This window comes from Pipra filicauda, unplaced genomic scaffold (genome assembly GCF_003945595.2).
Source record: "Pipra filicauda isolate LSUMZ 115617 unplaced genomic scaffold, ASM394559v2 scaffold127_size2900866_pilon, whole genome shotgun sequence".
NCBI classification, from domain to species: Eukaryota; Metazoa; Chordata; class Aves; order Passeriformes; family Pipridae; genus Pipra; species Pipra filicauda.
In genome coordinates this window covers 2350467-2365340 of record NW_024103740.1, presented here as the reverse complement: position 1 = coordinate 2365340, position 14874 = coordinate 2350467, and the positions used below count along the sequence as shown (strand labels likewise).

General features: G+C 40.5%; 1 protein-coding gene across 1 annotated transcript in view; it reads right to left on the bottom strand.

The window, feature by feature from the left end:
* LOC113990682 (acyl-coenzyme A synthetase ACSM3, mitochondrial-like) overlaps positions 1–14874 on the bottom strand; it is an 86464-nt gene that overhangs the window by 35762 nt on the left and 35828 nt on the right. The gene's annotated exons all lie outside the window — the stretch shown is intronic.

Sequence of the window (14874 nt, the reverse complement as noted above, 5' to 3'; positions counted from 1 at the left end):
AGTAAGGAAAATACCATATCTGATACACAGACACAGGTATGACTCACATTTTACTTACATGAGGTCCCTTAACTACCCCTCACATGTTATAAAAATGAAACAGGTGAAACTGCTGGAAAACACTAAATTCTTCCCGCAAGGAACAGATAAAGCAGAAATAATTATGAAGATTTTAAACCTTTTCTTACACAATTAGAGAAGAGAGAACACTTATTAAAATTTCATTTCACAAACAGGTGCCCAAAGTCTTTGTTCCCAACTTGTTATTGCTAATAAGTTACTTTCTTAGATAAGCAGAGGAAAAAATGATGAAAACTTGGAAAAAGAAGGAATGCCTATTTGAATGGAAGAAGGCTTAACCATTGCAGTGAGAGAAATCATGGAAACCTCCTAACCCACCTGTCACACAAGTCAGCAAGAGAGGGACAATTTTAAAATACTGGACCTCTTACATTTTACAACTATTTGCTAAAAAGTGTAGTTCATGAATGATGGCTTGTTTGCTGTCCAAGTTGCAACATGTAATCAAATAAGCACACGCAGAGATTTAAATAACTTCTCTACTTCACAGTTCTTGCAAATAAATAGGATTCAACATGCAACACTCCTCATGAGGCTATCAGTTGTTCTTCACTGATGAGGACTTAACAAGAAGACACAGAATGTAAAACAGTTTATGTTGATTCCTCATGGGCACAGTTTAATCTCTGCTGGGGTCAACATTCGTTGGGACAGCAATTAAATCAGCCCAATGGAAGAGTATTCTTGTGGAAGCATATTCAGTGCTAGATCACCATTCCTAATATGGTCCACCTGGGTTTTGTAGGTCTTGGACCTAGTTTCTTGAGCAGTTTACTTCAAACTATCTGAAACTGCTGAAGACCACAGATCAGATGGGCTCCACACATTCAGGTTTCTGCCAGCTGTAGCTCCCTCCTCATCCAGAAACATCACCTACAAGGGAGAAGGGACTTAAAGCTACACAGGGAAACTGTAGCTTAAAAGTCAGCATGGTAGAGGTGAGAGATGCAGCCCACTTTCACTTCTAGTTGTGAACCACAGCCAAGTTATTATTATTTGAAGCAATTCTCTGAAGATGACAAGTAAAGTTTAATTCTCATGTGTTCTAGGACAGATTAAATTTTTGATAGAACTGCAATATGGTACAAATCAAATCAAAGTGTCACTTAGTGGCATGAGGAAGAGATGGGATGGTTTTGAAGAGTTCAAGCTGTTTGCTGTGGGTGGAAACTCCCAGTGCAGCTGGACAGTGTGGGATGCAGTTAACAATAAGTGTTTCTCAGCACCCTTGTTAAGAGGACTTCATTTATGAATACCACACAGAAAAAATAACTTGTCAGTTTGATCACTGAATTATACCCAAACTGCCTCTCTTATACACACTGAAGAAGACAACTCTCCATTGGATGTCAAACATGAGTTCTCTGGGACACTGCCAGCAGGACCTTGGACAAAGTAAACCTGATCGCTGCTGGATATTGGGTTTCATTTGACTTTCATTTAACATTGGGCATTCATTAACAAACAGAAACCCTCATTTGATATCCCAGGAGATCAGATTAGAAAGCGAATGAGATGAACTGAATCCCAAAGAGAAGGAAGTGTCAGTGTGCTTTCCCTTTGCTGCTTACAACATGATGAAATCTGAATGGCAAGCAGTGCCACCAACATATTTTGAACAACTATTTAACACAGAAGCTATAATCTTTTAATTAGTTTCCTTACAGAAAAACAGAGCAAGCGATGTTCAGCACCACTCTGTATCTGGCAGATGGGTTTACCATTCAAGATAATGAAAAAAAATTAATTTTCACTGCGTCTACCCACTGTATACAAGGCTCAATCCTGAAACTGCTATCTATCCTATTATAAGGTGCAAGATTACATTTTAATGAAAACATGTGCCATCTCAGCAAATGATGTTCTCATTTCTATTCCAGCCACTCTCAGATGTTGTGTCAAGACAAGGGACCAAGTGCAGACTCACATGCCATGCCCTGACACATGACAGGAGCTGCAAATCATCTGGTAAGAGCCTGACTGAAAAACAAGTCTTCCCTGGTTGAAAGTTTACCTTGTTACTGGCTGAGTTCCTCCAGCCCTCAACAGTGGCAGGATGTGCCCTCAGTGCCAGGCAAGTGACCTGGCACATTGTCTTATTTTCCCTCTGACTCAAGTCAGGTATGGAATATTTTCCTGGAACAAAAATTTAAAAATGTCACAAGGAGAATTGAGCCCTAAATGTGTGAAATGGAATTACTTCCTCAGGCTTTGCTAAGTCAAACACTACTTGTAATTTAGTCTAAACATGAAGTGAATCTGTTTAGTTTTAAAGAGTACATAATTATAACCGTGCTCAGACATTCTAAGCATTACTTAAAACCATATAAAATATTTTAAAAATCAATATTTATTAGTTGAACTTGTTCCTATAAATGAATACCCGTATTTTGAATGCCACAATCACATGAAAAATCTCCTCATGCACATAAACAAGCCCTATCAATTAAGACTGACAGGACTAAGTAAAGAGATATCAATGTTTACCAACAGTGGAGCTGCTTTAATCTGCAGTGTCAAGCTGATTTAGTTATCAATATGAAGCAGCAAAAGCAACACTCCCAGCTAGGGATCATATTTATAAAAAGCCCACCAAAAAAAAAAAAAAAAAAGCATAGCAAAGTTTAATACAAAAAAGAGGTAAACCTGAACCATCCCCAAGAAATGCTGACTTGATTTTTTACTAAATGCCAGCCTATTCCGCCTTGAAATACAAGCTTTTAGCACCTTGAAGATAGCAATTCATCTCATTAAGTTCTTTTCTTAAATCCTGAGGAAGAAAAATGATGTTCAGAATTGACAATCATTCATAAATGCTCAGATGAACAGGAAAAATAATCAATCCTAAAGAGAACAACAATAATTCTTTTTCTCTTTACAACCATTTAAACCTAGCTTGATTTCCCTGGAATTACTTTCAGCTGGCATTAGCATAATAACAGAAATAGAGCCACAATATATCAAGAGATTGATACAAACACAAATGCATTAACTGTTCAAAAAAAAAAACAACCAAAAAAACCTGATATGTAGCAGTGGCATAATTGGTATAACCCGAAAGGTCTGGCTTGGAGGTCAGAAGTTTGGTGTTGGTAGAAATACGTACGTGTACTATATGCTTGAAGACTGATGGGACAGACAGAGAGAAGTGTCTAAATCCAGTATTTCAGGCATTTAATTCAGAGAATTGGATTGTCAAACTTCACATTAGGAAGTTTGACGTTCTTGTCATTCCTTTCTCTCATACTCCTGATAGTAAAGAGAGGAGAGTTTGTCCAAGGCCACAGTGATTTGATGCAGATACATTACAAAAAAGAAACAACTTACACTTTAATAAAAACATGCTCTTGTGTTAACTCAAGTGGAGTTTGACCAGTGGAAATTACTCAGCTCAGATGTCTGCAAACCATACTTGGTATAATCAGCTGTGATGGGGAAGGAGGGTATGTTAATTTAAAAACTTTCATTTTGGAAAAAGCTTTAAAGCCATTTGTCCTCTGGGCTTGTGGCCATGCCATTGTGGCTTTGCATCAGGAGTCCCACACAGACTGTCAGCCACTCACACAAGCTCGTGTCCAGTTCAGAGGGTTCCCAGGTGGATTTCACTGCTCACGTTTCATACTTGATTCACTACGTTTGGGAACTAACATGACTGAAAGGCCAAGCCCAATGCAGCTCTTTTGTTGGTTTTAGAGGAGGCAGCTGTTTCTCATGGTGCAGTTTTGGACCAACAGGATCACACATTGCCCAATGTGTCCTCGGTTTCCAGTTTCTGAGAATCACCTTGGAAATATTTGCTTTATGTAAAACATTGACAGAACTAAAGCCGTGCCAGCTCTGCTGCCCACCCCTCTCTCTGCTGAACAAACATGCAGTGACTGCCCACCCCTCTCTCTGCTGAACAAACATGCAGTGGCTGCCTTTTCACCAGAGCCTGCCAGTTACCCTGCACCAGGTCCTGGGTGGGGAATTTCCTGCACAAGGACTCTCACTGTTCACACGCTGCATCAGCACTTAAACACCATGCAGTGAACACAAACAGCTCAAGAATCGTTTTCTCCCCCTCCCCAGCAAGAAACACCATGTTGTATTTCATTTCAGCTCTCCTGAGCAAATGCATGTTACCAACAACTGCTACCAGTGAGTAATAAATATTAATAAAGCATTTAATTGGAATCTTATTGAAAAGCACTTTCACCAGCACAGCTGGCAAGAGCCCCCTTGAACAAATGCTTCTGCTTGCCAAGTACAACATAGGTAGAGTCATAATTAGTCAGCAGAGGCTAAGGACCATACACGTGTGAACATCACTGCTGAAGCCTGAGCTTTTCAAAGCACGTATTTAATAGACTGAAATAATTAGGGAATTCTGCTTAAATTTTCCTCCTCTGGCCTTGTCATTTTTGAGCAGATGTTGGTTATTTCTTAGCACACACACTACATACTAACCAGCATCCTGGGAAATCATTCCCTCCATCCCAGGATACATCACCTATGGCTGCCAGGATGATAAATCTTTAAGACCAGTAATGGATGAAAGGTTTCATAAAATCTGGTTAACTATTGTTTCCCTTTACTTAGTTTGACACTGGTGGGTCCTTGTCTGCCTCACTCTCCTGTCCTCCAAAGCACTGATATTTGCTGAGTCAGGGAAAAAAAAAAAAAAAAAAAAAAATCACCCTCTTCCTCCATATCCCGATCCTTTTCTTAAATAACTGTTTGCCAAGGTCTAGGAGCTTCAATGGACCAAGGCATTTGCCCAGAAACCACATTTGCTTTTAAGACTCTGAGAACACAGCAAAAATCTGTACCACTGTTTTACACTGGCTGCACAGCACCAAGTGCCTCTGGGAATACTTGGTTTAAAGGTGGCAACTACAGTCTTTGTAAGAGTCAAGTGTGGGATTTAACAGCTTTCCAACTGGCATTAAATACACACTCAAGTCTAAACTATTTCCATTCCAGTCTTCAATATTTTCCCGTGTAATCCTTTATTAAGATTCACAGAAAGAAGAGATTGGACACTTTTTAGTGTTCACTTAATTGACAATCTTTGCTGCAAATTCATCTGTGTGGTTTCCCACTTGAAACCCTTGCACTAAGATGCTGCTTGGCATAAGAATTCTCAGGACAATTTCCTCAGAGAGCACATTGGTGTGGAAATGTGAAGAATGTGCTCCCTCAGTAACCAGAGGACTTCATACAGAACAAGGAAGATGGTCTTCTACGGAACAGTCATTGGGGAAAGTGAACCATAATTTGTGACAAATGAAAAGAACATTCATTTGGATAAATGAATGCCTTCATTTTGAAATTTTGCAACCTGAAATCTTCTCTTACAACTGACAGTCACTGCTGTTTAGAACGGAACAAATTCTCATTTATGTTAGGAGCATGCAAAATACTTTTTCAAATACTTTTATTCTTCTACAGACTTGTTCCTAACATTTCATTCAAGCCAAGCCCAACAACGAATTCCAATCATATGGTCAGAGATGAGAAATAAGACTACCTGACTTAGGAAAATCACACTGAGTGTTGGACAACAGAAGCTTAAGGCAGTCATTCTGCACAAGATTTGAAAGTGTCAGAAAAGCTGCTCAGGTGCAGCCTAAGGGGATGGGCTGGCAAGCCAAGAGGTGACAAGAACAAGCCCAGCTCCGCAGGAGCCAGTTCTGCTAATTCCTTTAGCAGTTCCCACGGCACGTCCCTCTCTGCGCTGCTACCACCACCTGCTGGGGGACCGGGAGATGCCGTTCCCTGTGCTGGTTCCCTGGGAAGCATCCTGACCTGGGGAACAGCACGTTCCAGCACCAACGGAGCCAAAGAACAGTGTATTTGGGAGAGAAAACACTCATGGGCTACGCTTATGGGGACCCAAAGGATCACAAGTCCATCCATGTATCCTCGTGAAAAAGAATGGCTGAATGAAGATCTACCAGATCCTTCATACCTGTACATAACACACTCATCAAGCTCTGGGGCTGCCAGAAAGACCAGCTCAGTGCCAGGGGATCTTCAAACAATGCAGTTAACCAGAGACTTCCAATTAATTAAACCTGACATCAAGGGGGAAAAAATTTCTGAAAGTAAGAAAAAAGCTCAACCTAGAGAATAAAACTGAAAATACCTTGACCTCTGGCCAAAGCCATACTATGTCCATGCATAAAATCACAGTAACGTCTTTTTCAAGAGCATAAAAATATTTTGCCCAGTTCTACAGGTTTGAAACAACACCAAAATATGTTATATGGGACATGCCAACTGATTCTAACATTGGTCAAGTTGAACTCCTCACATGAAAACACATCACCATAACAGAGCTCCTGTGTTAATATGCACTGAGAAGCTGCAAACACAGCAATGTTATCTCTATCACAAAACCAGACTGCAATTTAAAGAATGACTCCCTGCACATACGACAAAGTGAGTTAATGATATTTGCAGAAAAGACAGAATTCAGCCATCTATGCTGAACCACAGTTCCAACAAAGCAATTCACAGCAAGGGTGATATCCCAAGAGAGCTTCCTGATCCTACTAAACCAGCCATTATTCATGGTCTTGATTTTTGCTGTTTTTAATATCCCACTGGCTGATTCCTCCAAGATGTTCCTATTTTGGATGACTTCCAAGATATGCCCAGTTCTTCTTTACTGTATCTTCATTGCCATAATTTCCTCTGATACTTTTTTAGCATCCTGGCTCTAGTATTCTCTCCTTTCTTCCTGGGGCTAAAACTGTTGTACTTGAAGGACTATGTACTTGTCCTTACAGAAAGGTTGATCTTCAAAGACAGACACATACTGATGCAAATGTAGAGTACGTTACAGGTGACCAAAGATCACTTCTGTACAAATGAAGTCTTTGTGGGTGGAGAAAAGTCAAATACAGGCACCACTGTCGTTCTAATGTCACGCTCAGATGCATTCACTGATGCCCAGCCATCAGGGCACTGACACACAGCCAGCCTGCCACACTCAGAACCCAACGAGTACTTGAATTAACGCCCGCTTGAACTGATTAAAAATAAAACCTTTACAAGTTTACATGAACACTGTTAAACCTGTTGTTTGCTGTATTTTCCTTAGAATCATAGAATATCCTGAATTGGAAGGAATGCACAAGGAGGAGACAAGAAGGAAAAAGGGTAAGTTACAGTTTTACACTTGCTCCCTGAAATGGAAATGAGGGAGGCAGAGTTTGTGTTTCCCTGCACAAATCAGCTTTTTCTGTACACAAACACCACTAATTACCTTCTCTTCATGTCTGAATATCAGAAAAATTATCTATATTTAGCAGACTCAATATAACATTAGGAGTAGGATGAGCCTTTGGAGCAAAATACATTGAAGATCTCATTCAAGAGAACTCAGCGCTTCTCAAAGCCTAATGCAGTCAATCCATTCGCTTACAGGGAGAAGAGAATGAATTTGATTAAAATTTCTGCTACCCTTTTGATGTTATGGGTTCTCAGCAGAAATCTTTTAGAGGACAACATGAAAGACTTGTGTTCTGTGCATGTTATTCCTTCCGTGGATACCACTTTTTTTATGTATACTACACCATACTCAAGCAGATAACAAATGACACAATCTCTTATCCTCAGCATGTTGTATCCCCTCTTTCCTCCTGTGTTCTTCTGGTGTCACAATAAATACAGAGGGAAGGGCAGAGTGCAAGAAAGGCAAGGGAGATTTATGAAACGGAGAGATGCCGTGGAACTGGTGAGAGACCAAGCCACTGACTAAATATGGGACTCCCAAAGGAAGAAAACCTAAAAGTGGTAAGTAGGACAGGACAAACAAAGATCATGAGAGGAGATACATATAAGTGTGAAGAACTGAAGAAAAAAAGAAAGAACCGGTTTTATAAGAGGGGAGAAGCTCTACTGCTAACTAATGTTGCATCCAGTCCCAAATACAGAGCCCTATTGTACCTAAGACACCTCACATTTGGAAGACTAACTATCAGTGCAAGTCTCCCTCTACAATTTTCTGAGAAGAGCCTTTGGATTCTTCTATGGAATTACCTGGGTTTGATTCAGAAAGCCTCTACTTTGGGGAAACAGTTTTAGTGCAGTTTTATTGAACCCCAGAAGAGTGCCAGGCAGTGGAGAACATTTCAGCTAAACCTAGAGTGAAAACTGTCAATATGTGATAAAACCAGTTCCCTGAAATTTTTCTGATCATGAAGTTTCCATTAAAACTGTGCAGTATGCCCTGTGGAGGTTACATCAGGCTGCACTGTGTTATTTTTCCAAGTACATCATTACCATGTTGTCAGGATAACAACCAAGGACAGCTGAGAGATTATGACATCCCATGACGGCACTCGCCTCATCTCAAGTCATGAGAGGTAAAATGTACATCTCAGGAGTGAGAGAACAGCCCTCATTCTCATTCTAGAAGACACTGACAAGTGAGTTTTAGTTAGAAGTACTGTAATTATCCACTTTGCAAGAGATAGTGATCAGTGTTTCTAATTAAAGATAGGTGACTGTACAGAACTTTGTAATTATGTGAGATAATCTTTGCATCAAAATAACACAAGACCCACACTTCATTTGTGTTACTCAGACATGTAGGTTTGGAGCATGGCAAAAGAATTTCACCTCTAGACAGCTACACCAAAAACAGAGGTACAGACCTGTATGAAGAGGATCATACCCTCTGTACAACTCATTTCACTCAGGGAACTTGCACACACATGTTAATCTGGGTGACATCAGTAGCATCTACAAGGAGAGTTTGCCAGGCTGCTTGCCATCAAGCATTTTCTAGTAGAAAGATCTATAGACTCTACAAAGATCACCAGATACCTACTGAAGCTTCAACCATATGAGTCAAGCCTATTTCAACAAATTTATTGGGCATCACTTTGAGGAATGGAGCCTCTGGGAACTGTCAGTGCAGGCATTTCATCTTAATCCCCTTCACAATGGTTTCTATGGTCTTGAGCCAGCCTGCTTCCTGTGACAAACCTTTTAGCTTGGCCAGCTGACCAACCATAACCCAGGCAGAGAAATCACAGGCAATCACTTTCCTAAGCAACCCCAAATTTCAGAGGCATGAGTAGAAGCAGCTATGCCCCAGAATGATCTGTAGACCATCAACATACAAGTTATACAGTGAATTATTTGATGAGAATCTGACCTGCACTTTCAAATCAACAATTTGTTCTTCATTTTCTGACTTTTGTCCTCAGGGCTAATCATTTTGATGGTTTTATACCCAGAATGAACCTGCCCTTGTGTGCTTATGGCTGTTCCTTCAGTTTCTACATACTTTTTCCTCCTTGCTTCAGCACAGAGATAGGAAAAGACAATGAGTGCTTCAAGACAGCAGTAGAGCAAGGTAATAGCAAGCAGTGATGAAGAAATGTGGATGGAGGTGTTACCATGGCAACAGGGGGACAGAGAGTTTTCCAGCTTTGGGAAAGTAAGAACATTTTTCATCACTGCTTCTACTCTGAGTTCTGAGCAGCCCTTGTGACTTTTAGGGTGAGGGACAGGAGTTTAAACAGCATTTGGCCCCAGGGAGCTGTTACGTTATGGAAGAGGGTAAAGAGCAGTTAAGAAAGCAACAAAGAAATTCAAATTCAGGTCAACACCTTCAGTATAGACTTACACTACTGAATTTTGCAGTAGATCCATAAATCCATTATTTTTCAGAATAACTTATAAAAATATAAAACCTATCCTTTTCTGAAACAAAATGTTTATTATCACATTCCCAAGCAGTGGTTACATTTGCCATGTTTCATGTAGGCACAGCATTTCCTTGACAGAACTGACTCCAAGAAGAAAGCACCATATGCGACAATAGGTGTGGAAGAATCACATTGTGAGCAAGGGATACCATAGGTCTGCAGCTAAATAAGACCAACTATTGATAGTCGTTTAACAGGGCTAACTTAGTCCTTTTTTGTTGGTAGAGGTTTTCCAGATGAACAGTATAGCATGTGAGATACACAGACAAGCTCCACGTGACTATGGCACAACGCTGTGTACAACATTCTCTCCTTAACAGGCATAACAGTGAAGATACTGTAAATGATAGCTGGTGTGAGCAATGTAACTGTTGTGTCTAAAGAGCCCAGCATAAGCACAGAGAAGGTCAAAACCAGAACTCATTTCCCCACTAAAGTTATCAAAACATCAAACACAGTGACTGGCCAGCTAATGTGGCTATACTATAAGAGGGAGCACCAATTTTCTTTTAAATGTGTAATGAAATAGCAAGAAGGCTGCAACGCTTTTCTGAGTTAAGATACAAAGGGTATGTATATATGTGTTCTTAAATATAAAGAAGCTGTTAGCCTAAAGGACAAACCGCATGAACTGCAAGTAGGCAGAAGATTTACAGAGAGGCAAAGCTGCCAATTTGCAGAGATCACCTCCTGGGGCAAGCAGTCTACAGCAGTTATAATTTCTGAAAGATACTGTGGGAGTGCTATTAGGGGGAAGTGCCATTTGGAGTAAAGGAACAAAATGCAAGAAATTATATCTGAATATGTAGGTCTGTGGATGGTAGATGTCTCTCCTGGTCAATACAAATACATTTTAGAGGAAATAATGGTAGTTCTAATGTCAAAGCAAAGGCTGCTAATATCAAAAGGAAAATGCAAATCTTTCACCATACTCAATGGTCCAAATTCCAGCCTGTTCCCTTAACACAAAGGCCATATCAGTGGAGGGATGGGCATTGAATGGGCACTGATGACAGGAGACTGGAAAGTGCTCAGGTGGGAGTCGAAAGGAAGTCTGTGGCTACATTTGGTGCAAGCCTACTGACATGTCTTCTCCTCCCAGGCTGATCCAACAACAAAAGTGTACATGTAAATTAACATCTAGGAATCAAGGGCAGGAAGGTTAAAGTTATTATTTGCTCTGGATCACAGCTGCACCTTATTACTGCTGCAGAATACATTTACAGGGTAATCTTGAGGCTGCGAGTTGTTCTTTTTTACACCACTAAGTTAAGGAGGATCATCTCTAAAGGAGTCAGATAGGGATAGAGTATTTTTCATGGAGCAGTTATGAAAAATGTACCAAATAGCTTGGGAGGAAAAAAACCATTCAGAAGCGTGAAACTATTTTCCAGTTCCTACTGCCTTTCCTGCTTCATTCCCAAGGCACACACCAGGGCTGGCAGTCCTTCCCCCTTCCAGCACTAAATAAACCTCCAGGTAAGAAGACACACAGTTCAGCAGAGCACACGGTGTCAGAATTGATTCCACCCAGCATCCAACTTGACTTCTCAACTTCGCTTTATTCAGTTAGTGCCTATGACTGCTACAGCACAGTTACTGTGTGTATTCTGTTTTGATCTCAACTTCTCTACATAATTGTGGATTTAGGCTACTTCAAGGGGCAAGAACAAAGAACAATGGCAAAATAATTTTATTCTTACAGAACAATCTATTTGCAGGAGAAAGAGATGGTAAATTGCTGCCATTTTACTGTCTTGTTTGAATAATTTTCTGTAGGAGAATTTTAAATGCCTTGTGTATCAGGAAGGGGCAGCTGCTCCGTTTTCCATATGGGTATTATGGTACGAGGCACTGATGCAATTTGGAAGATGGACTATTGACTGTTGTGAAATGATGCTGAAAATGATGCAATCAATTTAATTCTCTAATGGCCTAAGGAAAAGAGGGGAAACTTTCTGGGAATTGTTTGACCTGCCTTATGAGAGGCTGAAAACCCTCTTCTGAGTAATCAGAAGATGGATCTCATTTTATACAACTTTTTTTGATTCAGTAGCTGAAGGAGGAAGAACTGAATCTCAATTTATAATTCTAGTTCCTTCCACTATTACTCAAAATGAGTGAAGACAACAGTTTTCATTCCAAAACCCAGAGTGCTCCAAGCCTTTAGATGACCTTCAAGAGAACTTCAAGATAGTCTCACCATAGTCACGAAAACATTTCTGGTTCAACTGATCTTGTAGAAGTGTGCTCTTTTATCAAATATTTTGTGGCAATCAATTAGTTTGAAGTTTTCCTTTTTAAAAAATAAATACAGAGTGAGATGGCTGTATCACAGGATGAAGGGAGGCATCAGTTCAACTCCCTGTTCTGACCAAGTCAGGGATATCTGGATTGAAAAACGACCTAAGGACATGAACCTCTGTGTGTGATTTAGAGGGTGAGAGAGTCCATGTGTCTTGGAGTCACACAGAAAAATGGGCTTTCATTCTGAGAATATAAATTGTGGCAATTCTACATTCACAGTAAAAAAAGGGTTCATATTGCTCCCCTGCAGAATTAACATGCATTTCAAAGCATAAAAAGTTGCTGAAATTGGAATTGCTGCCCTTTAATCAATAAAATATTGGCATCAAAAAAGAGGGAAATTGTTTCTGAGGTACACGCACTCCTTTAAGCAACCTGTATTGCCCAAGAGGATGTGACAATCATTTCTGTTCCATTATTATTATTATTTATGTACAGTGGAAGACAAAGATCGTGTTATCATGTTCCTCTTTTTTTTTTTTTTTTAATGAAGAATTTTTTAAAAGAACAGGGAAACTACAAAAGATAGTTTTACCTCACACCTGGTGAATAGAGATTCCGTGGACACATTCAAAACAGGTATCATTTAAACAAAGCACCCCTAAGTTCAGAGTATTATCCACTGCTCTACACCTGAAGAGCTCCTGTGCATCTGCAAGGTCTCTCCTGAGCCATACCCTGGGCCACACCATTGGGATGGCCATAGTATTTCTCTCTGTTTATTGTATAATGAATTATTGCTTTGTAACAGTCTTCTGACCCTAAACAGATTAACCTGAGCTGCTCTCAATCACATCAAGGTCCAGGAAGCAACACTAATCCAAAAGTTGTTTGTCTGCATTAGCCTGGTGCTGTCTATAAAGGACAGCTTGGCTATAAAGGCATGGGATAAGGATTCATGAGATCTGTTTTCAATTCTCAGTCCCACTACAAGTTTCCTTAGCAGAGCATTTAATTTCATTACAGCTTTCACCCACTCCAAGTATACACTTCCTGCTTAAACTCCAAACTACCCAAGAGCAGGGCCACCCAACTCTGAGTACCTTTAACAGCTGGCAGAGAGCAGAGAAGGAGTTGCAGCTGGACTCCAGTGCAATATTGCATTATGAACATTAATGTACCAAGCAAGCTCCTCCCTGCCAGTGAGACCTGACTGGGCATTTCTCCCACTGTTTCACTGGCATTCACAGGCTGAACATGCAGTGAGACACTCCGAAAAAAAGTCAGGCACTCAGCTTTTTGCAGGAGGATTTGCAAGGTAAGCGCGTCCAGGACCTGATGCAACCTTGCTGGTTCAGCCTGCCTCCCCTCTATCCACCACATATTCCCTTTATAATGAGTCTTCAGGATAAACAATGCCTGAACATTTTTGATTAAATGCTTTTTGAGCTCTTAAAGTCCCCAGCAAGCGAGTTAGTTTGGACTGTGATATTGCATTATACAAGAATGATTGATTGAAACAAACCTTTTTCCCCTTTCACTCTGCAGCTATTTCCACAAGTATTTTGAATCTGGCAAGAAGTATGACATTATTGATTTGCTCTGCACTGCTTGGTCTGGAGCCTCATCTGCAAAAGCATTATTCCTTATTGCTTCAATAATTTCCCTGAGTGCAGAGAACTCCATTGTATTTTTTTTTACATAGCATTTAGTGATTCTTTAAATTTTTTATGTGCTCTGAAGCTGAATATCAGCCATTTGCAGAAACACACTGGAAGGTAACCAGAAATTCAGATGTCTCCATAGACTTATGACTACCACTCCTGCTGATCCAAAGTTCTCCACAGACATTTTGCTTGGTCTGGGACACTGACAGCACAAAGCACTTATGCAAGATTTCAAGTGATAAGGAGGACTGGGCAGAGAAGAGAAACTGATTCTGAGCTTGGGGCAGAAAACATTTCTGTGCTAAATGGCCCCTGGTCAGTGGAAGTGAAAGCAGTGTTTGATGCCTGAGCCAGGCCCTCAGCAGACTCAAGCAATAATGGGTATCAAAGCACCTTCATTTTACCCCTTTTCCTTTCCAAAATCAGCACGAGGAGAAGGAGCATCTACAAAGTCAGGCTACGAGGCATCCATCCTAGGAGCCTCTTCCATATGGAAGAGAAAACAGACTGACAGTGGGGTCAGAAACATGTTGGACACTCCAAGGAAATGCAGTCCTGTAGCCCACTCAAACTAAGGGAAACCCAAGAACACACACATACAGAGTGGTGAGACTTGAAGGAGCTTAGGTCCAGTGATTTTGTAATGGAGAGCCAGTGACTCCTGCTTATTTTCACAGGCTGTTCCCTTGTGTTTCAGCTACGTGCTGTAACCCAGCTTGCAGGCTGAGGACAAAAACAATTACAGTAAGACAGAAAACCTCCCCCTCTCATTAGAGATGTGAATGAGCTGTGATCTTCACATTAAGTAGCATTTTAAAGTTTCCAGGATACTGCAACACAGAGAGTTATTTAGCAGCCTGAAAAGGTCACATCTACTCTGCCTCCCACCACTGTTTACAGAGCACAGTAGGCATCAAAAACAATAGGTCGTGTATTTTCATGCTATAGATTTAGGGGGAACAGGAATTAGAAAAAAAGAAGCAAAATAACACAACTGTGAATGGGGCAAGTGAACAGCAAATGCATCCTCTGCTATGAAAAAGTTTCTTTTCACTGGTTTTAAGATGAACACTGAACATTTTCCACATCTCAGGAGTCAGACTCAAGCCTTGAATAATGAGCCAAGAATAAATCCATAAACTAGGATTTCATTATACACAACATCTGCC